The sequence below is a fragment of the Podarcis bocagei genome (genome assembly GCF_964188305.1).
Source record: "Podarcis bocagei genome assembly, chromosome: 9".
Taxonomy (NCBI): domain Eukaryota; kingdom Metazoa; phylum Chordata; class Lepidosauria; order Squamata; family Lacertidae; genus Podarcis; species Podarcis bocagei.
Window position 1 is genome coordinate 26,803,505 of NC_138134.1, and position 22,014 is coordinate 26,825,518.

Here is a 22,014-nt window from a genome sequence, read left to right on the forward strand (position 1 = left end):
GTGCTTGAGCCTAAGCAGGACGGAGGCTCAAGGGGCTTGCTGATACAGGACGTTAGCGTGTCGGCAAGTGACCTGCAGGTTAATGTCAGGAATTCAAAGACAGACCAATTAGGCAGGGGCGCCTTTATTACGCTCCCTGCAACTGGTGGAAGTGGCCCTTGCCCAGTGAAAGACCTTACCAAGTACCTAGCCTTGCGTCCCGGTGGTGAAGGCCCCCTTTTCGTTCACGAAAATGGCCACCCGCTAGCAAGACACCAGTTTGCCAGTGTGTTGCGAAAAGCGGTTGCGGCTTACGGCCTCCCGGCTCAGGAGTTTGCCCCTCACTCCTTTAGGATTGGAGCTGCCACAACCGCTGCCCACTGGGGTTTGTCGGTAAAAAGGATTAAGGACCTGGGCCGATGGAGATCGGACGCCTTCAAGGGCTATGTGCGGAAATGATTTGTTGTTGTACTTACATATGTGTGTTTTGACCCTAGGTCGGGCTGCTATCCATATCTGGGTAGTAGGGCACAGTATTGTGCACTGGGCTGCGGACAGAGCTCGCCAGTCCGGACTGGGTGAAGGCCTGGGATTCCCGCAGCACGTACATGTGTCCTGGATCTCCAGAAGGGGGATGCTGTGGAGAGAATTTTTACCTCTCATGCGAAGGCGTGTTCTCCAGTTCGGCCCTCCTTCAGCGATCGTGGTGCAGCTCGGGGAGAACGATATGGTTTCTTCTTCCTGCTACGGGCTGCGTGCGGCCATTTTACTGGACCTGGGGGAGCTGGCGGCACTGGTGCCGACTGCTAAGTTATTTTGGTCACAGCTTCTTCAACGCCGCATTTGGCGTGGTAGTCCTTGCCCTGCTGCCACCGAACACGCAAGGAAGCGGATTAATTCCGCAGCAAGTAAGCTGGTGGTGAATCTGGGCGGGTTTGTTATCCCTCACCCTCTTATCTCATTCAAGGCGATTGAATTTTATAGGGATGACGGGGTTCATCTCTCGCCAGTGGGGAATGATGCGTGGTTGGATGCTCTAGCATCCAGGTTGAGGGTGTGGCTTGATTTGTGAGTGGTTGGCGGCGAGCGTAAGGGCTCGAATGGCGGTTAGGCATTGGTTTAAAATTGGTTGGTGGAGGGGTATGGATTGGCTGTGCCTGCCCCTCCAATGCTGCTGCAGACGGGTATTCCGTTAAAGGAATTCTGAAGCTTACCATCCCCTTCGTCCAAACCCTTGGAGCAGGGTGCGGGCCGCGTAAGCTTCAAGGAGCAAGCGCGGAGTAGCTGAGGGCCTGTGACGCAGCTCCAGCTGACTCTGTCCCTTGTTCTTCCGGGACTGACTAGGGAGTCAGTGCTGTCCCCCATGGCGGGGGGTGACAGATAGTCATAACCAATGCCTAAGCAACCACTCTCAATTTGTATTTAAATAAAGTTGTGGCCAAAATTATGCCAAAAACCTAAAACAAAAATTATGTGTGATGTGTGAGTTATTGGGAAGGGGGGTTTTGGTGGACCTCAACACGCAATAATGCTTTCCAGCACCAGAACCCTGGGCTGAACAGCAAGGGATGGTAAATCCCTTCATTGTCCTTATGGCAAGCTTCCAACAGTGTCTTGCTGGCCATTGTGAGTGGTTGGGGCAACCTAGCCCAGTGGACGGTGTATAAATAATAAAAATGTTGTTATTATTGCTGCTGTTGCTGCTGTTGGAAACAGACTGGACTAGATCAGCCTTCCCCAGCATTGTGCTCATCAGTTATTTTGGACAACTCCTATCACCATTGATGGAAACAATACTATTGTCATGACATCGCCAGTGATATTGACAGAGGTCTCTAACACAAGGAGAGGTTGGGGTCATGGGGTCATGCGTACTAACCTTCCACCTGCAGTCAGTGCATGTTGCGTTCATGTCCCCAACACCCACAGCAGAAATGCTTCCCCATTGCCCATGCATGCAGATAGTGTGAGAAATGGTTCCATGCACACAGTGCTGAAAGCACATATAGATCCTCCATACTAAGAGGGGACTTGGTTTAATCCTTGCATGGAGTAGCTCTACATACATACATCAATATGCACATTGAACCTTTTCCCACACTGGGATAATATCCCAGACCCTAAGACAGCCATAAGCACCATTGTTCACCAAAACTACAAATGCTGCTTTTGTTTATTTATAATTTATATGGATAATAAATCATAACACTCTCATTTCCTTTCATGCACCAGTATGCTTGTCTTATTTCTTATATTTCTATAGCTTTTGAACACTCGGGATCTGATTTCATTTTCATTGCACTGGGATGACAGCAATGCCATATAGATTTGTCTCGGAAAACAAGAACAAAATGATGAAATCTGTTATGTGCTTGGTCTGAAGTTTCTGCAGCGGCCCAACACTTTTCATGCTGCCATTTTCAATGAATTGGCATGACAATAAAGGTCACAAAGCAATATGAGAGTAAGTATAGAGTAAAATGGGTCAGAAGAAATATAATTGTGTTAGTTCAAAAGTTCAGCAGAGCTTGCATTAAGCCCTTGCACACTGATTTCATTTTCTCACAACGGCATGGTGTTTTGGTCACCACAGGGTCAGAACATAGGGCTGTAATAGATTTACTTTTTTGCATTGCAGTGGCAAATGCGGCATTGATTCTTCATAAATGTGTAGTGCATATTTTTCAGTTCAAGGGCCATACCCTTTCATGGGCAGACTTCCAGAGTCCATATGACAGTGGTATGTCAGAAGCAAAAGTCAGATGTTTCAACACACACACACACACACACACACACACACACACACACACACACACACCTTCATCCTCTTTCCAGGCAAATGTGAGGCATTACTACACTTCAAGGAAAATTTCCAGATATACAGAATCACTCGCAGAAGGTATTGATCAGGGTTGGTGAGGCCTGAAGCCTGGAAAGGATAATGTTTTGGAGAGACAGAGAATGACTCATTTATCCCCCAGGCCCAAGGTCTCCCAGCCCTGCTTCAGAATGTCTATGGCAATGTGTATTTATTAACCTTACCTGTTACAGGAAAACACACATAAAGCACAGAGAAAGCAAGGTGTCTAGGGGGCCTGAACAGGATCCTTACAACTGGGTACCAAGAAGTGGCCCAAGACATTTGTGTGAGTCCCAAGGTCTAAGGATGTATAACATTAACCTCTGTGAATGGCAGCAATTGTCTTTTGGTTGTGTAGGCTTGGCCTGTGTAATCAGTACCCTGCAGCAATGGAAAGTACAGCTCATGCATTCAAAGACTTCAGATCCTGGGGAGAATGTATGTAGGCCCCCTATGCAGAAATTATAGCCAATGATTTGAAGTTATGACAGGACCAGCAGCCATGATCTACATGACTTTCCCATGCACACATTTCCACTCTGACTGCCTTTTCATTCCAAGACAGAAGATAAAGCTGGAAGATTTTCTGTTCAATGCTGGTCATGATTATGCATCCATAAAACTTTTTTTTTTGTAATTTCCCCTGTAAATTGATGAACAATGAAAAGGAGGGGGGAATTATGTGAAGTATATTGATAATTAATTCACTTTTTGTGAATTTTGACCCAGAAGCAACATACTAGGAAGGCTTGCAAAAACCAGTTAATATCTCAAAAATAAAACACGTCTAGCAGATCTTCAAAAGAAAGCAGCCACAAGTTGTCCCCCTACATCAATGAACACACATATTTTATATTGCAGTTTCCAGTGCCAAGATTGTTTGCTTATGAGGTGACAGCCAAGTTGGATCATAGAAAACATTCTCCCTCCCTCTTCCTTCTGTTAAATTTATGTTGCAGTTATGTTGCTAAATTAGGGTAATTAGAGTGACATACTACAAGCTTCTTTTCTTCCCCGTAGAAAGCAAAACTGGAAAATAGATGTTCCAATGGCAGCAGAATTCAGGTTTTAGGGGTGGGACACCTTATTTAAATAGGTTAGTAATTAATACTATGTTGAGATAGTTTAACATTATGTGTTTTTGCCTATATATGTACAAAATAGTTTCATCAACCCAAAGTATTGTCAATTTTAAGCTCTCTCCCTCACTATGACTATGAAAGTTAACTTTTCCAAAGTACTATCTTAAAGTTTTCATTTATGCTGCTACTGCCTTTTAGGACCTCCACCTTCCCCCATGAGCCTTATTTAGATTGTTCTGTTGTTTTACTAATAAGTTTCCCATTTTTATCATTCTTTTGTAAGCTGCCTTGAATATTTGCTCAAAAGGACGAGGTATAGAAGCTGAAAGCAGACAAACTTGCAAAGCTTTCAGCCTTGTCATGCTCAGATTCCTATAAATGCTATCAGACGTTTATTAATTGATTTAGCAAACTGATTGGCTTAGTCAACTGCTTTAGTAAATAGCATTATGAGTTAAGGCAATGCCTTCAAATCACAGAATTGTAAAGGGCCATGAGAGTCATCTAGTCCAACCTTCCTCAATGCAGGAATCTTTTGCCCAACGTTGGGCTCAGACCCACAACACTGAGATTAAGAGTCTCATGCTCTACCGACTGACCTATTGGAGAGACTATGGCAGCAGATTGCATCTGGGAAAACAGGAACCAGGACTATCTAGCTCTGTGCTCTAGTCCCTCTTGTGGTGGATTACTTAGGACTGCAGATGAAAAAGTATTCAGGATTATGGGGTCCTCCCAGCTTCTATAGTGACTCTACCTCGCAAAGCACTACACATTTTTCTTCTGAATAAACTGTTCACACAGAAATCCCTGAATGTGGGTGTGGAGGAGCAAGACCTCATATAATTTCCCCAGTTGTTATGTATTCATCTGAATAAATCTATAATTTACACCTTCAGATGAATCTGTGGAGCAGAAAGAGGTGTGATCCTGCTCCTCTCCTCCACATGTTCAGTGTTTGTGTCAGAGCTTTCTTAAATTTTTATGTTGGTGACATGCACGCTCTCTCTCTCTGTATATATATATGGATGAATTTTCAATTTAGCATCTCAAATAAAATATTTTAAATAATATTATATATCCAATGACTTCCCTTCTTCTCCTTCCATGGTTCATTTTGCTTTTCTATCATTCCTGCATATTTTACTTTAACCATTTTAATGATTCTCCACTTTTACATTACTCAAATATTAACTACACTGTTGAATTTATCTTAATGCTGCCATCATTTTCAACTGTATACAATTATTCTCCATATACTCAATAAATATTTTCCACTCTTCTTTGAATACATGTCCTTCTTGCTCTCTTATTCTATGTGTTAAACCTGCTAGTTCTGTATATTCAAACCTCTTAAGTTGCCAATCTTCCCTGCCTGGGACCTCCGTTACTTTCTATTTGGGGGCTAAGAAAACTCAAACCACCGTTGTTGCATACATAAATAAATTTCTCTGACACCTAGGAATTTCTGTCTGAACTATTCTCAACAGGAAGGACTCCAGTCTTTTGGGGAAGGTTATTTTAAACATTTTTCCAACTCATTGTAGTTCATTTCCCAATATTCTTTTATCTTGTTACATGTCCACCACATATGAAAAAAATGTTTACTCCATTTCTTTACATTTCCAACACATATCTGATTCTACTCTATACATCTTAGCCAACCTATTCAAAGTTAAATGCCACATGTGAATCATTTTCATATAATTCTCTTTCAATGTGTAGCATGCAGTAAATTTCAAATCATTTTTCCAAAGTTTCTCCCAGAGGTTTTAGTCTATATTGTGGTGACACACTTTTTAGACACGCATTTTCGAGACACAGTAATTCAGTTTTACTAGTAATAATAATAATAATAATAATAATAATAATAATAATAATAATTTATTATTTATACCCCACCCATCTGGCTGAGTCTCCTCAGCCACCCTGAGGTTCAACTAACCCCTTTCCAGCCCAAGGAGGAGCGTGGGGAGCATTTGTGTGACACACCTACACAATGCAGCCGACACACTAATGTGTCGCGAGACTAATAATAATAATAATAATAATAATAATAATAATAATAATAATTTATTACTTATACCCTGCCCATCTGGCTGGGTCTCCCCAGCCACTCTGGGCGGCTTCCAACAGGAGATTAAAAATACATTAAAGCATCAGTTTGGAAAGCTCTGGTTTGTGTTGAAAGGGCTGTTTGGAAGCTTGTGTGTCAGGATTTGAGAAACTAGGGTCCCTACATGCATCTTGCTACTGGCTGCCTAGGCTGCTCATTATCATGCAGTTTTGTGACTGCCCTATCTATAGATAAAAAGGAGCTTAAATTTTTAACCCAGCTTTTATTTTTAACTGGACCAGAACCTAATTTCTGGTCACCCCAATGAAAAACTGAGTACTTATTAGACAACCACACAAGCAGAACTGCCAAAGTGGCCTTTTTTTTACAATTGCCATTGAAAAACATCACCAAAAATATTCAGTCAGTAACACAGTATAACTGTTTCAAGGGCGAAAAAGAATGCTAGCTATTTCATTGGCACACTATTATTGAGTTAAGATTGTAATTTATATTATGTGCTATGATTTAGAATCTTAACAATATATTTGGACCATCCGGAACATTCCAGAGTGCATATTGTCATATTTTTAGTACCTTTAAGGTGCTTTTCAAGACACAGATATGCTAAAGACATTTTTCTTCCCATACGTAGCTTAAATTAGTTCTTTCATGTCGATTTAGCAGCAATAACCCTATCTTTCCATTCTATCTTTCCATTGCAAGATAAGAATAGTGTATGCGGAAATGGAACGAATAGAAATAATGGGTAAATCACCCATTTAAGTGTCTGACATATTGACAACAGCAGTAAAATGGCTAAGCTTCTATTTTTATTTCTGCACAGACTTATTGTGAGGGCTAGGTGCCTGACACAAGGATATAAAATCAAATTCTTCCATTTGTTTTCATAAAATGATGTGGAAAATTTGCCTAATTCCCTAACAATCGTAAGCCATGTTATAAAACTATACACACAGTACTTTCTTGTAGAGGAACAAGGAGCTGGAGTGTGTGAGTTTTGAGCCAGAAATGGTCGCTTGCCCCTTTCCCGGGTGGGAAACAGTTGCAGGCCCTGGCATTCTGCCGCCATCCTCAGCAGCCACAACATACATGCAGATGGGTCTCAGAAAGACATTAGTGGCAACCGCCTTGTGGAACGCCCTCCCATCAGATGTCAAGGAAATAAACAACTACTTGACGTTTAGAAAACATCTGAAGGCAGCCCTGTTTTGGGAAGTTTCTAGTGTTTTATCGTGTTTTTAATATTCTATTGGGAGCCACCTAGAGTGGCTGGGGAAACCCAGCCAGATGGGCAGGGTAATAACAACAACAACAACAACAACAACAACAACAACAACAACAACAACAATAATAATATCTCTCATCCTTGGCAATTAAGTTTGCTTATTAAACAATGGTTTTGCCTGGCTCCCTGTTTGTCCTTTTGATGCCAAGTGAAAATCTTTCCCTCATGGATAGCCTTCTTAGTGCTACTTTCCATTGTTGGGTGGAGCAAGGAGGGAGAGTGTCAGGGACTGGATTGAGGAGGAATGGTGGGGACCATCCCCACTCCTGAACCTTCCCAAGAAGAGGAGGACAGTACAGATTTACAGCAGTGGTTTGCAGAAGGTCATAGTACAGAGGCTGCAGAGGGGAGAAGCTGGGAAATATTGGGAGAGGAGCAGCAGGAAGAATAAGCACGGGGGTGGGAGACAGGTGACAGACTCAGTGTCTTCAGAAAGCATTATTGACCCCCCCCCCTCTCCCAGGACCCGGTGTGCACTGAGAGTAGTAGAACAGAAAGCTCAGAGGCAGAAAGCACAGATCAGCTGATACAGGGATGATATATAGTAGGAGAGAGAGAGAGGATTGGACTTTACTTGGAGCAATGCTATTATCTAAGAGAGACGGCATTTCTATGCCTCTCTGTGAATATTGAATAAAAGACTTGGTAAGAACTCTTCTTGTCTATCTGCTTCTTGGCTGCCACAGTGGGAGCGACTGGATTTCCTGAAGCCTGACAGAGGGTGGCCAGAACAATGAATGCAACATTTACCTTTCTATAGTAGAGTACATTCCATCCACACAAGACAGTGAGTTCCACAAACACACACTCCTCTGTCTATCCTTCATCCAGACAAGCAATAGGTTTTATTACAGTACAAGGACACATTCCAGCCAAAATGTTGGGCAGGTAGACAGACATGCTTGGAGGGATGCGCCTGACCCCTGGGCTTGAGGTTCCCCACTCCTGAATGAAGTGAATAGAGTTGTTCCATGATAGCTGTCTTGGTGGTATGCAAGATGGACTTTCAGTCATCTCTAGTTCCATTTCCAATCCTGATTCCAAATTCCTAGTCCCACCCTCCACGCCCAGTTTTCGATGCCACCACAATGTTGTGCTGCTATTGCTACTAATTTGCACTTCTGTGTGAATTTTATTCCCTCCATTGTCTGAGGATACCAGGCTGTGGTGCGTCAGTGATGGTCACATCCTATCTTAAATGCTTCCGTGCCAGTGGAGTAGTTCACAGATGGGGCTGTAAACAGAGAAAATATAAAACTGAGAGCTATAAAATATAGAAATCTTGTTAGCAGTTGGCTGTAATGATGTGCCATCTGTATCCTGAGTAGGGCCTGGCTTAAGAGGAGCGTTAGAGAGAATTCTGAAATGCATTGTTTCAAATATTAAGGCATGTGGAAATATCTTACAAAGTTCCTGAATATGGATCTTTAATGCTTCAAGGTCTTGTTTCCATCCGCTTTGCTTTATATTGAAACAAAGTGACTTTCTGCTATTATTCTGCCCTAAAACTGAGGTTCGTCAGTGTCTCCTAATGCTGTTTGCTGGTTATTCTTGGCATTTATGACACCTGCCCACTTTTTCTTTGGCTTTTGCCAAATGTCAGCAGTCTCTTGGCATGGCTAATAAACATGTTATGTAGAAAACTTCCTTGCACATTCAGGTCCCAGTAGGGCAGGCTGATTTGAAAGCTTAAGAAAACTCTTAATACTTCTTTGATTGAATCTATACATTAAACACATCGCGAGTTCTATGGAAGCCTTGTACACAGAACATGGACTTTTGTAAGAAATAATAACAAAACAAAATTAAATACATAAATATGAAATAAATTTAGATATGATATAAATATTATTCCTGAAGCAATAAATGAAATCAGCAATAAATGCAGTGCTAGAGTCTGGTGCCATCCTCTATGTGAAGAATGGGGATAGATGGAGGCTCCTTTTGAGATTTTAGTATCTTCAGATCCTGTTTCCATTCCACAGCTGACAGCTTGGCTCAGCTTTCCATAGTGTTTTGCACATCAAAACAGACTAGGGATCTGAAAGACCAGAGTTCCAGTCTCCATTCAGCCACGAGGCTCTCTGGGTGACACTGTAAGTCACCAACTTCAGCCTAACCCACCTCACAGGGTTCTTGCAAGGATAATGTCGAGAGGGGAAGATGAGATCTTTGGAGGAAAGGTGGGATGTAAATATAACAACGAGAATAACAACACATGCATGTCTGGTGTTGTTGTTATCTGATTGGCCCACACAGACATTTATATTCATGAGCCACCAAGCTTACATAGCACTTTTCTTCATACAACAGAGACAAAGAGGTTTGAATCTGTAAAAATATTTGTGTGCCTCAAACATTCTAGTGGGCCTGTTGTATTGCACCAAGGGCCTATTTTGGCTCAAAACATTGGCTTCAAATTCTCCTCGTTCAGAATAGCAAGAGGGTGTTAAAGTTTATTTATGGAGATGAGGTACATCTTTATCTCTCCTTGGCCCCAAACCACTGCCTTTCCAGAGGTTGTTGAACTGCAACTCTTGTCAGCCCCAGCCAGCATAGTCAATAGTAAGAAATCTGAAGGGCCATGGATTTCTCAATCCTGACATAGATACTGCACACATCTGTAGTACATATGCCCATCCTTCTGCTTTGGTGTGTATGTAGTGGATTTAAAAAAAAGAAAGAAAAAGAAATGAAAAGCCCCATAAGAGCCTCCTAGTTGGGCTAATCACAGACAAATCTTCCCAACATACAACATCAGCAAGATGAACAAAGAGGACAGACTAAACTTGCCTCTTTAGAGAGTCACAGCTTTGCATTTTGGCAGCTACCTGTTTTGAATTTTTAGAGATTGCTTTCAGCTGTTGGATGGATTCTTTCCTTTCTGTTTTCTTTATCATGTTGCAACGAGCCCTACGTTATTTTAAGCAAATGGAAAAAGAAACCGTAACGACAGATAAAAGACGCAATGCTGGGAGCAAAAGGTGAGAATTTAAATGCAAAGAGAGAAAAAGACACATTTGATTCAGTTTAATTGATATGCTTTTAATTGATAGAGGCTGAGGGCTGGAGAGGAATGCAGCGGCTTCTGGTTGTGTGCCTAGCAGTCTGATTGTTTAAGGTAGGGCTTCCATACATCCAGATTTCCCTGGACATTACCAGAATTTCAAAGGCGGAACTGACGTCTGGGGGGAAATTCCAAAATGTGGCACTTTGTCATGATTTTTTGTTTAAAAAAAAAAAAGCTCGACAATTTTTGGGGTGTCCTAGTTTTTACTTTTTGAAATATGGTGATTCTAGTTTAAGGTGCTATTCTATAATGGGGAACCTGAAGCACAGTGGACAAATGTGGCCCCTAGGCCTTTCTATCTGGCCCTTGGGACTCTCCCCAGGCCACACCCCTCTCCAGAACTGCACGACATCCTTGTGTGCTTTTGCATTACTGAAATGTGTCCTTCAACTCTGATAATGCCTCTTGCTTCTCTGGATGGTGCACAGAGGTGGATGTATGAGTATGAAGAAGCTAGCCTACTGTACAAAGGTAATATTTATATTTGTTGCCCTGCCTCTGGTCTCGCCCACTATTGGCATGTTGCCCCTGGATGGGAATGTGTCCATTAGGCACCCTTCCTGCAATGACTTGAGGGATTTAGGATCTGACAGAAGCAAGCTATGCCAGTGTAACAGCAGGTACACCTCCACCATGACAAATACGCTGGTGGAACTCTCCCAGTACCTTGTAAAGACAACAATGCTTACCAACAAAATATCAATTAACACTGACTAATTGAATGAAAATGCATTACAGCACATTAATGAACAACATTTACTGCTGTTTCTGGAATGGAACCCAGCCCATCCAATTTGATAGCAGATAACATGATTCCCCAACTGAGGGATGGCTCATAAAATTATTCCTGCTCATTAGAAAATGTCCAGTATCTCCTATGACCATCTATTGCCATCCTCTCACTGTGCTGTAAATGGAGTAGACTGAAGTGCTTGTGTCCAAAGGGTGAATAAGTTGTTGTTGTTGTTGATTAAACTTGTTAGTTGCTTCATCTTGCCCAGGGCAACCTAAAGTGACCCAACGCTGCCCAGACAAACCAGTCAGATGGGCAGAGTACAAATAATAAAATTGTTGTTGTTGTTGTTACAAACAAGCAGACATCCCATTAGATGTCAAGGAAATAAACAACTATTTGACTTTAAGAAGACATCTGAAGGAAGCCCTGTATAGGGAAGGTTTTTATGTTTGGTATTTTATTGTGTTCTTAATATTTTGTTGGGTGCTGCCCATAGTGGCTGGGGCAACCCAGTCAGAAGGGCAGCATATAAATAACAAATATAAGACAGAATAGGCAAAACAAACCACACAGAGATACATTAAAAACACCTCATCAACTTCTAAAAGGCCACAGATAGTTAAAGGCTGGCATCTCAAGATAGATAATGATGGTGCAAAGCAAGTTTCCCTAGGGAGAGCATTCCACAAATGGGGAGTCAGCACAGAAAAGGTTTGTTCCCATGTTGGCGCCCTCCGGACCTCTTGTACCTCCTATTATGATTGCAGGGCTTGGGGCACTTCATAAGGAGACAGGTGGCCCTTGTGTATTGTAGTCCTGAGCCTTTACGTCTTTATAGGTCAAAACCAGCACTTTTAACTGGCAGCCAGTGCAGTGGGGCCAGCATTGGCATTATATGCTCAAACTGTCCTGCCCCAGTGGCAACCTGGCCACTGAATTTTGCACCAGCTGAAGTTTCCAAACCATCTTCAGAAATAGCACCACATTTAATGTATTGCTGTAATCTAACCTAGAGGTTACCAGAGCACAGACAACAGAAGTTAAGCTACCCCTGTCCAGATAGGCCACCTCCCATTCATCTGGTGTAGGGAGAGTGCTTCAGTCTTATCTGGCTTCAGCTTCAGTTTATTGGCTTTCATCCAGTCATTACTGAAGCAGGACTTCAGTCCAGCACATCCACTGCCACACCTGCAGATGTAAAGGAGAACTAGAGCTATGTGGCACAGGCATATTACTGACAATGTACTCCAAAACTCTGGTTGACCCTACTCAGCAATTTCATATAGATGTTAAACAGCATGGGGAGTAAAATTTAACTCTGAGGATGTGCACACTGAAGACTACATGGGGCTGAAGAGCACCCTCCAACCATCAGCCTCTGGAAACAACCATCCCAGTTTGAGCAGAACCACCCATCCCTAACTTGGACAACAGGATACCATGGTCCATGGTATCAAAACCCAATGAAAGGTCAAAGAGAATTAACAGCAGTGCTTTCCCCCCTAAAAAAATATATTTAGGGATACTCTCATTTTCTTACTCATATTGAGATACTGCCCCTCAGTGAGCCCAAACTTAGATTCACAAAATATTTAGGGACATGCGTACCCCTATGTCCCCTCCCCAACAAAAGCACTGATTAACAGGGACACATTTCTCCTGTCTCCCTCCCAACAAAGCAGTTTCTGTGCTAAAACCAGGCCTAAACCCTGATTGAAATGAATCGAGAAAATCAGTTTCCTCCAAGAACTCCTGGATTTGGTCTGTAACCACCCACTCCAGGACCTTTCCCAAGAAGGGGAGATTGGCAACTGTCCAGTGAGCTTTTCTTGAGGAGTAGTTTTTCCACTGCCTCCTTCAAGCAGGCAGGGACCACTCCTTCTTACAAGGAGGCATCAATCACCTCCCTGGCCCAGCCAGTTGTCCCCTCCCTGCTAGTTTTTATCAGTCAAGAGGGCAAGGACACAGGCAGTTGCATGGACCAATCCAAGCATCTTGTCCATATACTGAGGCCCTGTTTACTGGAACTCATCCAACACAACAGTTTTACACAGTGTTCTGGACACCTCTCAAAATTCATCTGCTTTAACAGTGGAGTCAAGGTCTCAGCGGATGCAAGCAATATTATCCTCCGAATGCTTTGCAAAAAAGTTGCAGAAAGCTACCATCAGTTCTACCAACTCCTTTGGGCCTGGGTAGCACACCACACTGCACTGGAGCTGCTTAATGGACCAGTAACAATGGTATGGCAATTCCAACTGAGAATTACACTGGCTGAGAAGATTTTATATTTAATTCTTTTTTGCTCAGGTGACAATTGCACCGACTTTGGAAATCAGGCCTTTGGAAATCTCTAGCATAAGTAGGTTAAATGATGGATTTGTGTGTGTTTTTATCTACATTACATTTGGGGAACTGGCATGTTGCAATATGGATGAAATGAAATGTATCCATCGTGCATTGTGTAGGAGGCCCAGCTTTTCAGTGAGATGCCATCCTCCTTTATGAAAAGGCCACTTTCCTATAATTGCTATGGTGGTTTTCCTGCAAGTCAAGTGCATTCTGCAGAATTATTGCTTACCGCCACCCCCTGGCTATGCATTAGGTATTGTAAATAAAGTCCTGTGATCATTTCTGCCCAACATGTTGTGGTATTGAATTACTAGGAGGCGGGTTAAATGAGAGTGTAGGAGCATTCCTTTTTTAATGTGATATTTCCTGCAATCTCTTGAGAGATTTTGTTATGAGAACGGTTTAACGGTGTGTCATTTTCTATTTCATGTTTTTCAGGTGAGTTCTGAATGTTTGATCTGCAGTATGAATTATGATAGGAGTCTGTAGCACTTGCCGTCTCTCTCCCCCCCCCTCTCTCTCTCTCTCTCTCTCTCTCTCTCTCTCTCACACACACACACTTCTTTCATGTTAAGGGAGCAATAAATGGAACATTGAGAAGGATCACAAATTCTTATGATAATTCATAAAACTTTAATTGGTCGAATAAACTCATTCTTTTAAAAATGTATAATCTCATTATTTCAAAAGCTGAGAGCAGAGCAAGACATTACAAAACTATTGGCCTGGTGCTGCAGAAAAGCAGCCTCATATTGATTTTCCCCTTCCTCTCTGTAGCTGTGAGTTCACTATACCTCAAATCCTGGTGACATTAAATTGAGTACACCCCCACCCCTGTAAGCAGCAACCAATACTATGAGCAGGACACAAAAACATGCACAGTAATGGCATTAGGTTGGGGAAAAGGTGAACTCACACAGCCACAGAGAGTGAGAAATTGGACTTGGGTCTACTCTTTGTTGTACTTGTGGGAAATTGCAGTCAAACATAACTGTGTGTGAGTGCTAGTTAGTGCATGAAGGGGTTAAAACCACAGAGTTAGATTCCTAGACTTGGTTGTGCTCCTTCTTCTCTGATGAGGGAGGAAGTGAAGCATTCTCTTTCTCACTCTCTCTGTGACATATAACTGACCAAGGAAGATGTGCCTAAGAAAGTTCAAAGCTTAGAGCACATGTTTGAAGCTATCTTTCTGTATTTTCTATGAAAATGCCTATGTTCTCTTTGCCACTGCTTGGATAAATGCATCTATTTGACCTTTGTAACATTTTGTAAGTAAAGCATTTTAAACTTACTTAACAGTGGGCGGTTAGTTCATTGCAAGAGGGGTAGAAAGAGGATTACTGTTTGCAATTGGACTAAATGGGATAAAGGGTTCTAACAACTTATATTCCTAACACTATACTGCTGCTTGACTTTTGTGAGTTTAAATTCTGCTTCTGGTGGCTCTCTCCTGCTGGAGAGTAAGCTTAGCCCCACAGTTTGAACCCAGGCACCCAGCCAATTCTTTTGTTTTTTACCCCACATGTGTGGGTCACAGGGATTATATTTTTTCCTCCTAAAATTAGCCTCATCAAGTGGCTTGTTGGGTTGGGGAAAGCCTAGCTTCCTGGCAGGTGGGTCGCCGTTGAATACTGGGAAGCAGAGGAGTGAGGTGGTGTGCCGGTTAGCATGCTGAAACACCAGTGCTTCTGCCAGAGCATTTGCACCATGCATGCTTCCCATGTATGCTTCCCAGAAGTAGCAAGAAATGTTTGTTTTTAGCTGGCGATTCTTTTACCATTCCAAATTCCTTTCTATTACCAGTAGCTAATACATTTTCACATCTAGAGCTGGATAATCTAACTCTCACACCAGTGAGTGGCCTGAAGGCACATGGGGCCATCACCTTGTTGAATCTAAGCAGGTCTGAGTCTGGTTAACTGCCTGGATGGGTTATCACTTTGGAGCCATGTGTACACTAACCTGAGTTCTATGATGGGGGAGAAGGCAGGATTGATATGAGAATAAATGTACACAGAAGGTTTTTTTCCCTGTTATGAAGAGGAAGACCCTTTTTTGTGGACCCAAATCTGCTCTAGAGGGTTCTGTGCATGGACACCATTGGATACAACCCTTTATTTTTTACTTGCTTTTAAAATCTCATTTGTAAAGACTACTGATGGAATCTACCTGTAGTATGTCATTTGTTTTGTTTCACTTGATACCATATACAAGTGACGATTTTGTGTAGGATAGAATCAAGGACTATGAATCAAGAAATCCTTTTTTTAATCCTGCCTTTCAAGCTTTTTGTCACAGTGCCATTCAACTGTCTCCCTCCACATACAGGAAGCAGGGTAATGGATTTGGACAGATAATGGAATTTGATGGCATAGTTATCAGAGAATAGTACCCCATCCAGTTTGTAAGGTGTGGCCACCCTCATGAATTCGCAAGAAAGTGTGGGGGGGGGGGAATCTGATGGCCTGGACACTAGAAAATATTGCCCTGGTACTGAAATATAACAAGAGATAGAAAAATGATGTTCACAGAGCATTTGAAAACATTACCATTAAAGGAACCTGAAGGGGTAAGATAAAATGACGTTTTCAGCTGCATATGCTAGTTACCAGCTGCGTGCTTGTGGAAATTCACAAATAATTCAAGAAACAATCTCTCACACAGTCCAGGTGGAGTAGGTAAGGCTTCTGGAGATCAATAAAGCTGCAGATGCGAACATGTTCATTATTGCATATTTATGGTAAAAAAGACCCATTGGAACCCATCAAGCATCTCTTTCTAAAAAAAACAACAACTCCTAATGGCTTGACAGATCCCATCACAGATACCTTTCATTCCCTTCAAATGTAAGGAGTGGATGAAACTATTGGCCAAATTTATTGCCATGAAGACCCAGGTGCATGTGAAAAAGAAGGGTGTGTATAGTTTTTCCTTGGTACCCCCCTCTTCAGAGATGTTGGAATTGGAGCCATCACAGAGCCAGCATGACAGAATTTGCATTAATCCTTGGTCTTTCTGACACATAGTGAACTTCATTATAAAGGATTATGTAGGCCTGGGTACTAGGTACACAATCTGGGTTTGCCAATCTCTTTTTGGCTCATGGGCATTTTTGTAAAGAGAAGAAACTTGTGGACCTCTTTCTCTCTCTCTCTCTTTCTCTTTCTCTTTCTCTTTCTCTTTCTCTTTCTCTTTCTCTCTCTCCCACACCCACCCATACCTATTCTATTGGCTACAATAGAATGAAACCTATAGCGATCAATGGGACAGGATAGCCGTTTTGCGTGTGTGTGTGTGCTCACTTGCTCTTTTGGATACATTCAATATTCAACTGCAAAAAAGCAGTGGAATCAATCAACACAAAGTTAGGCATGTGCAGACCTATTTATTTCAATAGATTTAGTCATTTGGAACTCTGTGCTGTATTGCGGTCAGTGTACTTGAAGAGCCTTTTTTGTGGTTGCCATTTTTATACCGCAGAATAATTGCATGTCACCAGGAGTTGTCACATTCCCTTTCCTGGTGCCCACAGAGCCCTTCCTAGCACTGAAACTAAACTTGAAAGAAACATCTCTCACACTGAAATCAATGGGACTTAAAAAGCATTTCCCTTGTTCTAGATCACACTTTGTGTAAATGCGTGAACCGGACATTGCAGAGCAAATTTACTTGTAATAGTCATAAACTGAATGAACTTCGCTGGTGTCAGGTTTTATCTGGATTCAATGCAAATATCAATAAGGAAGACAAATTGTGAAAGGTAAATTTTGCTGCTTCTTTTCGGGGTGACTTTTTCCTTTTTAGTTCTTCCAAACCCTGTATAGCTGTGGGCTTCACAGAGCATATTTACTTAGCACCACTTTACACTTCATTTTGGTTTTCCCTGGTCCAGTTTTTGTTAAAGGTGAAGAACCAGAGATAGAGGTTGACCTTTAATATAGACAGAAATGAGAGACTTAACACTTCAGTTGCTTAATCCTGATACAGCCACCAGAAAACTACTATGCCAAGAAAGGGGGGAAAGATGAAATATTTTGAGTTGGATAAGATAAACAGGCACAGGGAACTGTAATAAGTTCCAAATTGGCAAGTTAGTTAAAATTCATAAAGTACTTTTGATAATGCTAACTCCCTTGATTAAAGGACACCGTCTCTACCATTTTTCAGCAATAGATATTGTAAATAAAAGCATTTAGGTTTGTGACAGCTGTGCCTGTTAGATAAGAAAAGCATTGTGAAACAGTGGAGAAGTAATTTTCCTGCAACTTATTTATAGTTGCCCTAGCTGTAAAAGTGGAAAGGGGAGGAGGTTAAAAATCAATCCCAGCATTTGGAAGGAAAACTCAATACTTATTTGATAAACATTATAAATTGGTACAATGTTATCGTTATTGTACTTCGTCCCCTGCTCTTTCTAGATATTAATCTGCGTGAGGAATGAAATTTTCGGTGATAGCCAAAGGTGTTTTCATGGCTACAAGTCAAAAACTGTCCCATTTGCTAATGGCTATTTGTTTTTGGCCACAATATATATTGAACAAACAGTCATTCCTAACTTGACTCTGCCTTACGCCTTTTGAAGGGGACGGGTTCACACAAACACATGCATCCCGAAATGTTTTGACAGCTGATTTAGTGTGTTCCTGGGGATGGTTTGCAAAGGCTCATTATTCAGTAATTATAATGCAAAGTAATGGTTTGCATGTGTGAATGGGCCACTTTCTGATATAGCACCACAGAGCTGGTGAAACTTCCACATCAGCTCATTGTCAATGCAGGCACTGACCTTGCTTTATGTTTGAGGAGCATGAGAAGGGAACCTACATATGCATCAGTGCACATACACACCAATGTGAGCCTTGTATACATGGATCAGGATCACCCTAATACTTTTCTTTTCTTTTTATCAAGCAGGATTTGAATTTGCATTTTCTGCTGCTTATATATTGCATGCTTTTATTGATTGTGTACACCACTGTGGAATTTTGCCACCCTATTTTTTGACTAGGGACGCGGGTGGCGCTGTGGGTTAAACCACAGAGCCTAGGACTTGCTGATCAGAAGGTTGGTGGTTCGAATCCCCATGACGGGGTGAGCTCCCGTTGCTCAGTCCCAGCTCCTGCCAACCTAGCAGTTTGAAAGCATGTCAAAGTGCAAGTAGATAAATAGCGTTTCCCTGTGCTGCTCTGGTTTGCCAGAAGCAGCTTAGTCACGCTGGCCACATGACCCGGAAAAACTGTCTGCGGACAAACGCCAGCTCCCTCGGCCAGTAAAGCGAGATGAGCGCTGCAACCCCAGAGTCGTCCGTGACTGGACTTAAGGGTCAGGGGTCCTTAAATTTTTTGACTGCATGTTTTGTAATTGTACATTCTTTTATTATATCTTGCCTTTTCTGTCTTATCTACAAGACACCCAAGGTTGCAAACTTCATCAAAGGAATGCTTCTGAGTTTACCAGGTATCTGTCAGCATCAGGGGATCCTACAGCATTCCTTCTCAGGAGGATGTCATGGTTCATATACTGTGAGAGAAAAGAAAGCTCAGTGCTGCTCAAGGACTGCAGTCATAGAATAGAGCAAGGACAACCAATTTAGGGTCCTTCAACCATTGTGTTGGACTCCCATCAGCTCCAGCCTGCATGGCCAATAGTCAGGGGTGATGGGGAATCGTAGCCCAATAATGTCTGCAGAGCATCTCATTGGCTCCTCCTGTAATATGTGTTTGGTAATATGACTTCATTCTCCAGGGCACACTTCAACTCATCTTACAGCATTCAAGTGTGACTTGGCAAACAGCTTGGGAATAACTGTTTGTATGGCTTCTTCAAAACCTACTGGAGGAAAGATATGCTACCCTGTTCTATTTGTGTTACATTAGATGCCACCTTGTCATTAGGAGTGCAAGTCCCTGCTTGCTCTCTCATGACAACATATAATTGAGTTCTGCCACACTATAAAAAAGTACCATTAAACAAGGGGGTCACTGGAGATATGTAAGGTAAAGCAGCCTTACATAAAAGTGAAGACTTGCTATACATTTCCAGACCTAGGAAATTCAATGGGAAACTGCACCATAAACCCATTCAATAACAATACATCAAGAGGATTTCAGGATGATGATGAATAATTCATTAAATTTGTATCCTACTGTCAGGGCTGCTTCCAGATCCTAGCTCACGGAGGATCACGCTAGCCAGCGTTCACTTTATAAAAGTCTTTATTGAGTTACAGTTTCCAATTTCAAACTGCCGCAGGCAGCCCTACGTCTTATCAGCTAGACCGGCAAACCTCCGTCTGAGTCCCCGCCTCCTGTACACCAACTTAATAACCTCGCCTTACTCCACCTTTTCCGCCTTCCCCTCCTTCTCTGGGTCCCTCTGCCCCCCGTGGTCTCTTCCTTCCTGGACTCTTCTGACGCTGACCCCCCGGACCCTTCTGTCTCCTTGCGGCGGGCTTTAGGACCTGGCTCCCTTTCCGGGCTGCTTACTCTGCCGCCTTCCTGTGCATTTGAACTTAGCGCGCGCGCCCAACCTCCCACTTTCCGCTTGACCGTCCCTTTGCTCCCCGATGGAGGTGTGGCCACTCCTGACTCATGCCCTCCCCCCTGCGGCGAGCCGCTGGATCCCGATACCTGACACCCTTCCTCCCCACTGCGCTCTGTTGGGGACGTGGGCCCCGATTTCCAACTGCTGCTCTCTGAACCCCCTTTTGTCCCTTTTTCCTGGGGTGTCCCCTTGATCTCCCCCCTTGCTCTGACCACTGGCGCTCCTTTCTGTGAATCTTCCGATTCACTGGAAAGACTCGGAGATCTCGGGTCGTCGTCATCGCTCATCTTTCCTTCGGACTCCTCCCCCTCGCTCTCTGTTTCCTCCCTTGCCCTCGCCTCTGCTCCTGAACCCCTGACACCCACCCTTCCTCTCAAAGGAATCTGGGGTGGCACATTACAGATTACAGTGGTACCTCGGGTTAAGTACTTAGTTCGTTCCAGAGGTCCATTCTTAACCTGAAACTGTTCTTAACCTGAAGCACCACTTTAGCTAATGGGGCCTCCTGCTGCCGCTGCACCGCCGGAGCCCGATTTCTGTTCTCATCCTGAAGCAAAGTTCTTAACCCGAGGTACTATTTCTGGGGTAGCGGAGTCTGTAACCTGAAGCGTATGTAACCCGAGGTACCACTGTATTTGTTATTTGGCTTACCAATGGCAGGATATCTGTGCTAACGCAAGAAGTGTTGGAATGACATGTTGGAATCGTGTTTTTAATATTCTATTGGGAGCCGCCCAGAGTGGCTGGGGAAGTCCAGCCAGCTGGGTGGGGTATAAATAAATAAGTATATTATTATTATTATTATTATTATTATTATTATTATTATTATTATTATATTATCGTCGTCGTCATCGTCATCAGTGCTTTTTTCTGGGGGGGTGCAGGGGTACACATACCCTAAACATTTTGTGAATCTTTGTACTTTTGACCATTTACTGTATTTATTTTTCCCAATTTGAACTATAAAATAGTGATTTTCCTGAGTCAAAATGAGAGTACCCATAAACATTTTTTAGAAAAAAAGCACTGATGACGATGATGATGATATCACTGTATGTACTTTCTACACTTCATTTCCCTCTGACCTGAGAGCTCTCTCTCTCTCTCTCTCTCTCTCTCACACACACACACCATTTGTATATCTACGAGAACAACACATTATACATCTGATGAAAAGGACAGTGCTCAAAGGAAGGTTATGCCATAATAAATAGGTGAGGACTGGGTTCAACTAGTGCAATTGGGTTTTCACCCCCTCTTCTCCTACTGTGTGCCCCTGGGCCCCTCAAATCAGTTTGGGTGGTGTTGGGGATAACACCAGAAGAGCATTCAGATGAGGAAAGGGAGATTGTTCTATCACAGAAATGCTTGCACTCATGCAACAATAACTTTATTTATTTATTTTAAAAAATATTTCTTAAACTTTTCCAGACAATAAAAATTACAAAATTGTAGATAGGAAAATAAAAGAAGCATAACAATAATAAAAGAGAGAGAGAAAATACAAAAATACGAAAACCAAATACATAGACAATAAAGAAGAAAGTTAAAAAAAAGAAAAGAGAAAAACAATCAATATTTTCATGTCATATCTTTCATTTACTTATTTCCTGACCTCCTCACACCCCCTTTTCTGTATTCCAGTTCACATAGTTAGTTCAGCAAATCCTTACCCTCTATCATTTATCTTTACTTATTATCTTAACCTATTATAACTATATATTTCCAACCATTGTCAATCCGCATTTACATATTCTTATTCATCTTTTTACCAATACCGCTTATTTTCAGTCCAACATCCCTTCAATATTCATTAATTTTACAGTATTTCTGCAGGTAGTCTTTAAATTTCTTCCAGTCTTCTTCCACCACCTCTTCTCCCTGATCTCGGATTCTGCCAGTCATTTCTGCCAATTCCATGTAGTCCATCACCTTCATCTGCCATTCTTCCAGTGTGGGTAAATCTTGTGTCTTCCAATTTCCGAAGTTTTATTTAGGTAGTTTGCAAGAGATTAATTCCACTGAAA

The 22,014-nt window shown here is 42.3% G+C and overlaps 1 long non-coding RNA gene across 3 annotated transcripts in view; it reads left to right on the plus strand.

Annotated features, from left to right (window-relative positions):
* The window catches only part of LOC308595216, a 67,435-nt gene that overhangs the window by 41,786 nt on the left and 3,635 nt on the right, over positions 1–22,014 (plus strand). The window contains exon 1 of one of the 3 annotated variants that reach the window (XR_014011929.1): positions 14,577–14,712. The exons of the other annotated variants lie outside the window; for them this stretch is intronic. This is a non-coding gene — a long non-coding RNA (uncharacterized lncRNA). Of the gene's footprint in view, positions 1–14,576; positions 14,713–22,014 lie in introns of those variants that run through there. 3 annotated transcript variants of the gene reach the window in all.